This window comes from Hylobates moloch, unplaced genomic scaffold (genome assembly GCF_009828535.3).
Source record: "Hylobates moloch isolate HMO894 unplaced genomic scaffold, HMol_V3 SCAFFOLD_19, whole genome shotgun sequence".
Lineage (NCBI taxonomy): Eukaryota > Metazoa > Chordata > Mammalia > Primates > Hylobatidae > Hylobates > Hylobates moloch.
Window position 1 is genome coordinate 35981109 of NW_026652294.1, and position 9562 is coordinate 35990670.

Sequence of the window (9562 nt, forward strand, 5' to 3'; positions counted from 1 at the left end):
CCACGATTTCCATTTCAGACTCCCTTTCCGGGTCTCTTTGACCCAGCTCACCTCCTTGCATGTGGCTGGTACACGGACTAACTCTCAAATCTGTGCTGCTGCTTATTCCAGAGCTTCTGGGTCAAGGCTTGGGACAAGAATTGTGATAAATGCAAATATTTATTCAAACATCAATGGACACCTACAAAGTTCCCCCTTACAGGGCCGGGTGCTGTGGTTATTGAGATGGATAAAACAAGCCTCAAGGAGTTATCATCTAATGACAGAGACCTATCAACAGCCAGTGATGGCAGACTGTGGGACGCATAAAAATAAACAGGTGCTATGGAATCCGTAGCTAGGGTGAATCAGATCTGCCAGAAAAACAAGGTTCCGACCAGGCACAGTGGCTCACGCCTGTAATCCTAACTATTTGGGAGGCTGAGGCTGGAGGATCACTTGAGCCCAGGAGGTCAAGACCAGCCTGGGCAACATAGTGAGACCCCCATCTCTACAAAAATAAATTAACAACAACAAAAAAATAGCCAGGTGTCGTGGTGCATGCCTGTAGTCCCAGCTACTTAGGAGGCTGAGGTGGGAGGATTGCTTGACCCTAAGAGATCAAGGACGCAGTGAGCTACGATCGCACTACACTCCAGCCTGGGTGACAAGCGAGACCCTATCTCAAAAAAATGAAGTTTCCGGCCGGATGCGGTGGCTCACGCCTGTAATCCCAGCACTTCAGGAGGCCAAGGCAGATGGACCACCTGAGGTCAAGAGTTCGAGACCAGTCTGGCCAAAATGGTGAAACCCCGTCTCTACCAAAAACACAAAAATTAGCTGGGCATGGTGGCTGGCGCCTGTAATCCCAGCTACTCGGGAGGCTGAGGCAGGAGAATCACTTGAACCTAGGAGACGGAGGTTGCAGTGGGCCGAGATCACACCATTATACTCCAGCCTGGGCAACAAGAGTGAAATTCTGTCTCAAAAAACAAAAAAAATGAAGTTTCTCCTAGGTTTCCTATAGTCTTGCACATGGACTGGAACTTACTAGACCAGTGTCAGAGGCCAAGGCAGCTCCAGAGCCTGTCCCCCGATCTGTCTCCACTGCTCTGTCCGCTCTCTGCTCCTCTCATTTCGTCAGCACTGCCCATTCCCCCTACTTTGCATGTCCCCTTTCTACTGTGTAGTTTCTGCTTTCTCGTCCCTGTGCGTCATTTCCCCATGGTCTCGGACCCAGACCAACTTCTTGGCTTCTCTCTGCAGAGGCAGCATTTTTGTTCCCATTGCTACTGCCTGATGCTCTGAGGGCTTGGGGTGCCCACACTGAAGAAGGGTCATGGGGTTGGCCTAAGGCTGCCTCGTTTACGACGGATAGGGGGTGTGGCAGACCCTGACACCACGTCTGGTGCCTTTCACCCTCTACCAACCCAGCCCGCTTCTTCTATATGTTTAGCTCCCAAAACAGCCTGCCATGATGCCATTCTCACTGCTAGAGCTGAAATATATACAAATATATGAAATATAGATAAATTAATACAGTTAATATAAATTCACTCCATCCTCCCCAGCAGGATTGAAACTTGAAATCTTGCTTCCAAAAGTGATTATGAGGAAAAAAAAATCTAATAAGCTGATCAAAAAGAGGGCAGAAGATTTGAATAGACACTTCTCAAAATAAGATACACGAATGCCAAACAGGTATAAGAAAAGGTGCTCAGCATCATTGGTCATCAGAGACATGCAAATCAAAACTACAATGAGACAGATACCATCTCATCCCAGTTAAAATGGCTTATATCTAAAAGACAGGCAGGAAATGCTGGTGAGGGTATGGAGAAAAGGGAAGCCTCGTACACTGCTGGTGGGAATGTAAATTATCACAAGCACTATGGAGAACGGGTTGGAGGTTCCTCAAAAAAAACTAAAAATTGAGCTACCAGGTGATCCAGCAATCCTACTGCTGAGTATATGCCCCCAAAAAACGGAAATCAGGCCGGGTGCGATGGCTCATGCCTGTAATCCCAGCACTTTGGGAGGCTGAGGTAGGTGGATCACCTGAGGTCAGGAGTTCAAGACTGGCCTGGCTGGAGAACTCCTGTCTCTACTAAAAATACAAAATTAGCTGGGCGTGGTGGCACATGCCTGTAATCCCAGCTACTTGGGAGGCTGAAGTAGGAGAATCACTTGAACCTGGGAGGAGGTTGCAGTGAGCCGAGATCTCTCCATTGCACTCCAGCCTGGCAGCAAGAATGAAACTCTATCTCAAAAAAAAAAAAAAAAAAAAAAAAAAAGAAGGGCAGTCAGTATATCGAAGAGGTATCTGTGCTCCTCTGTTGCAGCACTAGAACTAGCTGAGAACCAGCAGCACTACAATAGCTAAGATTTGGAAGCAACCTCAGTGTTCATCAACAGATGGGTGGATAGGCCGGGTGCAGTGGCTCAGGCCCATAATACCAGCACTTTGGGAGGCCGAGGTAGGAGGATTGCTTGAGCCTGGGAGTTCAAGACCAGCCTGGGCAATATAGTGAGCCCTCATCTGTAAATAAACAAATAAAATTTTAAAAAACAGATGAATGGGGAGCCAAGATCATGCCACTGCATCCTAGCCTGGGAAACAAGAGCAAACACTCTGTTAAAAAAAAAAAGAAAAAAGAAAAACACAGATGAATGGATAAAGAAAATGTGGTGCATATACACAATGGAGCACTATTCAGCCGTAGAAAAGGATGAGATCCTGTCATTTGCAAAATGAATGGAACTGGAGATCACTATGTTAGGTGCAATAAGCCAGGCACAGAAAGACAATCATCGCATGTTCTCACTTATTTGTGGGAGTTAAAAATCAAAACAATTAACCTCACGGACACAGAGAATAGAAGGATGGTTACCAGAGGCTGGGAAGGGTAGTGGACAGGTAGGCGGATGGTGGGGATGGTTAATGGGTACAAAAAAAATAGAATAAGACCTACTATTTGATAGCACAGTAGAGTGACTATAGTCAATAGTAACTTCATTGTACATGTTAAAATAACTTAGAGTGTAATCGCATTGTTTGTAACTTAAAGGATAAATGATTGGGGGAATTAAAAAAAAAGTGATTATGGCAAGGGTCCTTCAAAAAAACACTCTCGGCTGGGCATGGTGGCTCACGCCTGTAATCCCAGCACTTTCGGAGGCCGAGGCAGGCGGATCATGAGGTCAGGAGATCGAGGCCATCCTGGCTAACGCGGTGAAACCCCGTCTCTACTAAAAATACAAAAATTAGTTGGGCTGGTGGCAGGTGCCTGTAATCCCAGTTACTTAGGAGGCTGAGGCAGGAGAATCACTTGAATCTGGGAGATGGAGGTTGCAGTGAGCTGAGACTGTGCCACTGCACTGCAGCCTGGTGACAGAGCGAGACTCCATTTCAAAAAAAAAAAAAAAAAAAAGGCTGGGTGCGGTGGCTCACGCCTGTGGTCCCAGCACTTTGGGAGGCCAAGGTGGGCGGATCACAAGGTCAGGAGATCGAGACCATCCTGGCTAGCATGGTGAAACCCCGTGTCTACTAAAAATTAAAAAAAAAAAATTAGCTGGGCGTGGTGGCAGGCACCTGTAGTCCCAGCTACTCGGGAGGCTGAGGTAGGAGAATGGCGTGAACCCAGGAGGCGGAGCTTGCAGTGAGCCAAGATCGCGCCACTGCACTCCAGCCTGGCGACAGAGTGAGACTCAGTCTCAAAAAAAAAAAGAAAAAAAAGAAAAAAAAACCACTCAGCCCAGAGTCCAGTGTTCCCTGCTCCAAGCAGTTTCACTCAGGTCTGATTTCTACCCATTCTCCAAATGATGGGCTAAATCCTCAACTTAAGCACCACAACTACATCATGTATAAACAATACATCACACACACACACCCCACAACATAGAAAATGCAATAGTGGGCCGGGCAAGGTGGCTCGTGCCTGTAATCCCAGCACTTTGGGCGGCCAAGGCAGGTAGATCACTTGAGATCAGGAGTTCAAGACCAGCCTGACCCACATGGTGAAACCCTGTCTCTACTAAAAATAGAAAACTTAGGCGGGCACGGTGGCTTGAGCCAGTAATCCCAGCACTTTGGGAGGCCGAGGCGGGTGGATCACGAGGTCAGTAGTTCGGGACCAGCCTGATCAACATGGTGAAACCCCATCTCTACTAAAGACACAAAAAATTAGCCGGGGATTACACCTATAATCCCAGCTACTCGGGAGGTCAAGGCAGGAGAATCACTTGAACCCGGGAGGCGGAGGTTGCAGTGAGCCAAGATCATGCCATTGAACTCCAGCCTGGGCAACAAGAGCGAAACTCCATCTCTAAAAAAAAAAGAAAAGAAAATTTAGCTGGGCATGGTGGTGCGTGCCTGCAGTCCCAGCTACTTGGGAGGCTGAGGCAGGAGAATCGCTTGAACCCAGGAGACGGAGGTTGCAGTGAGCCGAGATAGTGACACTGCATTCCAGCCTGGGCCACAAAGCAAGACTCTGTCTCAAAATAATAATAATTAAAAACAATAAGCTGGACCAGTGGCTCAGACCTATAATCCCAGCACTTTGGGAGGCTGAGGTGGGAGGAACACGAGGTCAGGAGATCGAGACCATCCTGGCCAACATGGTGAAACCCTGTCTCTACTAAAAATACAAAAATTAGCTGGGCGTGGTGGCGCGTACCTGTAATCCCAGCTACTCGGGAGGCTGAGGCAGGAGAGTCCCCTTGAACCAGGCAGTCAGAGGTTGCGGTGAGCCTAGATCACACCATTGCACTCCAGCCTGGTGACAGAGTGAGACTCTGTCTCAAAATAATAATAATAAAATGCAATAGTTAACAAAACTACATTTGAGCCAACAACCTGCATAAAAGAGGTGCTCATGGGTGGTGGGTTGGAGTGAGTAGAAATCCTCATTCCTGGATGGCTGCAGTGGCCATGGGCCTCACGCATGGACCGCATTCACCCGAGAGCCAGGGGCTGGAGCTGCAACTTGTGAGTGACTAGTGCAGCCCAGGGGCTTGTACCTGCTGCCTTGCTCCTCATGCTGGACGAGTTTCCGGAAGGGGCTCTTGCCACTTCCCACGTCACAACAGTGCGTTCCTGCCAGTGCTGGGAGCAACGCTCAGGCTCAGCCACCGTCTTTGTCTAGGTTTGGTTTGCTCACAGTGAGGACTGCCTCCGGGGCTGAGACTTCCTGCCGAGTTAGTGGAGTCAGGCACAGGCCTGCTAGCCAGGGCTGATGGTTCGTATTTTCATAATGAAAATTCCCCAGAACCTGAATGGGCTGCCTGACAATTCCCCTACACACAGACACACACCCATACATACACACAGACACAGACACACACAGACACACACACACGCGGACACACACGCACACACAGACCCAGACACACACACACCCCGGGATGCTTTGACTTCCAAGTTAGACCCAAAGAACTCAGCTCAACAGGAAGCCACTCCCATCACCCGCCGGCTTCTGGCTAGCAGCGAGGAACAGCTGCAGCTGCCCCCAGCGGCCAGGCTGCCAGGCCGCGGCCTCTCTGCCTTCAGTGCCCTCACAGCACAAATATCCCCAGGCTGGCCAGAGGAGGGCCCCCTCTCCACTCCACACAAAGACCCGCCCTTGATTTGTGAACAGAAGTAGGCTCAGCTGAACCAGAGCAGGGAGGTGTAGTAGACCCGGATTTCTTTTTTTCTTTTTTTTTTTTTTTTTTTTTTTTTGAGACGGAGTCTCCCTCTCTGGCCAGGCTGGAATGCAGTGGCGCAATCTCAGCTCACTGCAACCTCCCGGGTTCAAGCAATTACCCTGCCTCAGCCTTCCGAGTAACTGGGACTACAGGCCGCACCACCACACCCAGCTAATTTTTGTATATTTAGTACAGACGGGGTTTCACCATGCTGGCAGGCTGGTCTCGAACTCCTGACCTCAGGCGACCCACCCACCTCGGCCTCCCAAAGTGCTGGAATTACAGGCACGAGCCTGTATGAGGGAAATACATGAAGTCATGGGTGCTTTATCTTCCAGCACCTTCCCTTCTTCCGAGAACTGTCTGTCTCCAATCCTGTGGGTCCAGAGGATCTGCCCGGAACGGAGACAGCCCACCCCTGGCCAGAGTGGACTGGTCTCAGGAGGACACCTAACCCAAGCCAGGCCAAAGAAAGTCCCTTCCCTGGGAATGTTCTCAAACAAAACTCAGGAAAGCAGTCTGTCTCTGCTGCCACAAGCTATGAAACCTGGATGCATGGGCCACCATGTTCATTCCTCGTCTTTTACGTGGGTGAGAGAGAATGCAGCTGAGACGCAGACGAGCAGAGACAATTCGCCTCAGCATTCCCGCCCCGCCCCACTCCGCCTCAGGAATACCTGAGGCCCAGCAGAGCTGCTACAGGCTGGCTGCCCACACGTCCTTTGATTGAATGAGGTACCTCAGCGGAGGCCAAACGGGCCTTGAGACCAAGGTTCAAACCACCTGGCAAATGGTGAAACCCCCTGTTTAAAAAAAAAAAAAAAAACGGGCCCCCAGCACTTTGGGAGGCCGAGGCGGGCGGATCACGAGGTCAGGAGATCGAGACCATCCTGGCTAACACAGTGAAACCCCATCTCTACTAAAAATACAAAAAATTAGCCGGGCATGGTGGCGGGTGCCTGTAGTCCCAGCTACTCGGGAGGCTGAGGCAGGAGAGTGGCGTGAACCCGGGAGGCAGAGCTTGCAGTGAGCCGAGATCATGCCACTGCACTCCAGCCTGGGCAACAGAGCAAAACTCCATCTCAAAAAAAAAAAAAAAAAATTAGTCCAGTTGGTGGCATGCACCTGTAGTCCCAGCTACTCAGGAGGCTGAAGTGGAAAGGGGGGACAATCAATTGAACCTGGGAGGCAGAAGTTGCAGTGAGTGGTGATCCTACCATTGCACCCTCCAGCCTGGGTGACAGAGTGAGACTCTGTCTCAAAAAAAAAACAAAAACAAAAACAAAAATTTCAGGTCAGGTATGGTGGCTCCAACCTGTAATCCCAGCACTTTGTGAGGTCAAGGTGGGAGGGTTGCTTGAGGCCAGGAGTTTGAGACTAGCCTGGGCAACATGGCAAAACCCTATCTCTACAGAAATAAAAACATAAAGAAAATTAAAGCTTTCCACCTGAGGCCAGGTGCGGTGGCTCACGCTTGTAATCCCAGCTCTTTGGGAGGCTGAGGCGGGCGGATCACCTGAGGTCGGGAGTTTGAGACCAGAAAAAAAGAAAAAGAAAAAAAAATGAAGCCAAGAAAGTCATAGAGCAAAACAAGAATTAATGAACTAATTAGTATCTCAGAGGAAAGACGGCCTTTCTTCCTTTCCCTGGAGCCCAAATCAGAGACCACAAAGAAAAAAAAAAATACATCAACTTCTGTAGGGCAAAACTATAAAACGAAAGGCAGGCAAACAACAAACTGGGAGAAAATGTCTGTAACCAGTGACTTCTCTGCTGTATTTATGAAGCCCTCACAGAAAGCCATGAAGAGCTGACAAAACCTGGGTTGCCGGCAGATGTAAAAGCACCGTGGGGAAACGGTGAGAAATCCTGGGAGAAAGGAAGACCTGGACTTGGAGAAGAACAGCACACCAGAGCAGAAGGGGGGCTGGCGCCTGGGAAAGAGATGAACAAAAATGGTAAAAACTCCAAAGTGATTTCAAAGAGGGATAAAAATGTGGAGGGTGGGGGAGGGGGAGATGGAGAGATAGAGGAGAGGGGGGCCACCAGGGGGGCCCCAGGGCCAGGGCTAAGCACTCACCCTCCCCAGGAGGCAATCTCTTTACAGACTTGGGTAAAGAAGAGAAAACAAAAGTCCTTGCGACTTACCAGTACAGGAAGGAGAGTCCATACCGGTCATCTTGTTAGAAAAAGATCTCGGCCAGGCGCAGTGGCTCACGCCTGTAATCCCAGCACTTTGGGAGGCCGAGGCAGGTGGGTCATCTGAGAGTCAGGAATTCAAGACCAGCCTGACCAACGTGGAGAAACCCCGTCTCTACTAAAATTACAAAATTAGCTGGGCGTGGTGGTGCGTGCCTGTAATCCCAGCTACTCGGGACGCTGAGGCAGGAGAATTGCTTGAACCTGGGAGGTGGAGGCTGCAGTGATCTGAGATTGCGCCACTGCACTCCAGCCCGGGCAACAGAGTGAGCCTCTGCTGCAATAAAAAAAAAATAATAAAACAAATGAAAAATAAAAACAGAAAAGACAAGACCTCGAATCTGCTTCTCATTTCAGCGCAGAGGCAGGAGACGAGAATGAATCGAGAAGGAGAGTCCCCATATCAGCAAAGAATGGACGCTGCATTCACCGGCAGTTTCCACCACATCGTGGGCTTGCCTTCAGAAAGTGAGAAGGTGGTGGCAGAGATGATGCCGCTGCAGAAGCCAGATGAGGGTCCAGCTGATCCTGAAAGTTCAGGAGGAAAGGATTCTAAATCAGAGAAAAACTACTAAGAACTCCTAGTACCTAAACAGTTTGATGAGGTGGGAATCCCAAACAGAAAGGAGGCAAGAAGTAATTACAGCTGGGCACGGTAGCTCACGCCTGTAATCCCAGCACTTTGGGAGGCCAAGGTGGGCGGATCACCTGAGGTCTGGAGTTCGAGACCAGCCTGGGCAACATGGTGAAACCCCATCTCTACTAAAAATACAAAAATTAGCTGGGTGTGATGGTACGTGCCTGTAATCCCAGCTACTTAGGAGGCTGAGGCAGGAGAATATCTTGAACTCTGGAGACAGAGGTTGCAGTGAGCCGAGATCATGCCAGTGCACTCCAGCCTGGTGACAGAGCAAGACTCCGTCTCAAAAAAAAAAAAAAAAAGGAAGTATACCTGTCACCCAGATTGGATCACAGTGGTGCAATCTTGGCTCATGGCAGCGTCAACCTGCTGGGCTCAATGATCTGCCTGCCTCAGCCTCCTGAATAGCTGGGATCACAGGCGCACACCACCATACTTGGCTAATTTTTTAACTTTTCATCAAGACAGGGTCTTGCTATGCTGTGTTGTCCAGGCTGGTCCCAAACTCCTGAGGTCAAATGATCCTCCTGCCTTGGCCTCCTGAGTAGCATCAACTGCAGCCTCACTTCACCATGGCTGGCTTGACTTTTAATGCTCTTACTACCAATACTTATTTATACTGTTAATACTAAAAGTAAATAGAAGTCCATTTTTATTTATTTAATTTTTAATTTTTTTTTTTTTGAGACAGAGTCTCACTCTGTTGCCCAGGCTGGAGTGTAGTGACGTGATCTCAGCTCACTGAAACCTCCACCTCCCAGGTTCAAGCAACTCCCCTGCCTCAGCCTCCCAAGTAGCTGGGACTACAGGTGCACGCCACCACGCCCTGCTAATTTTTTGTATTTTAGTAGAGACGGGGTTTCACCATGTTGGCCAGGATGGTCTTGATCTTCTTACCGTGCGATCCACCGGCCTCGGCCTCCCAGATTGCTGGGATTACAGGCGTGAGCCACCGCGCCCAGCTGGAAGTCTATTTTTATTTTTATTTTTTATTATTATTATTTTTGAGACAGAGTTTCACTCTTGTTGCCCAGGCTGGAGTGCAATGGTGCAATCTCG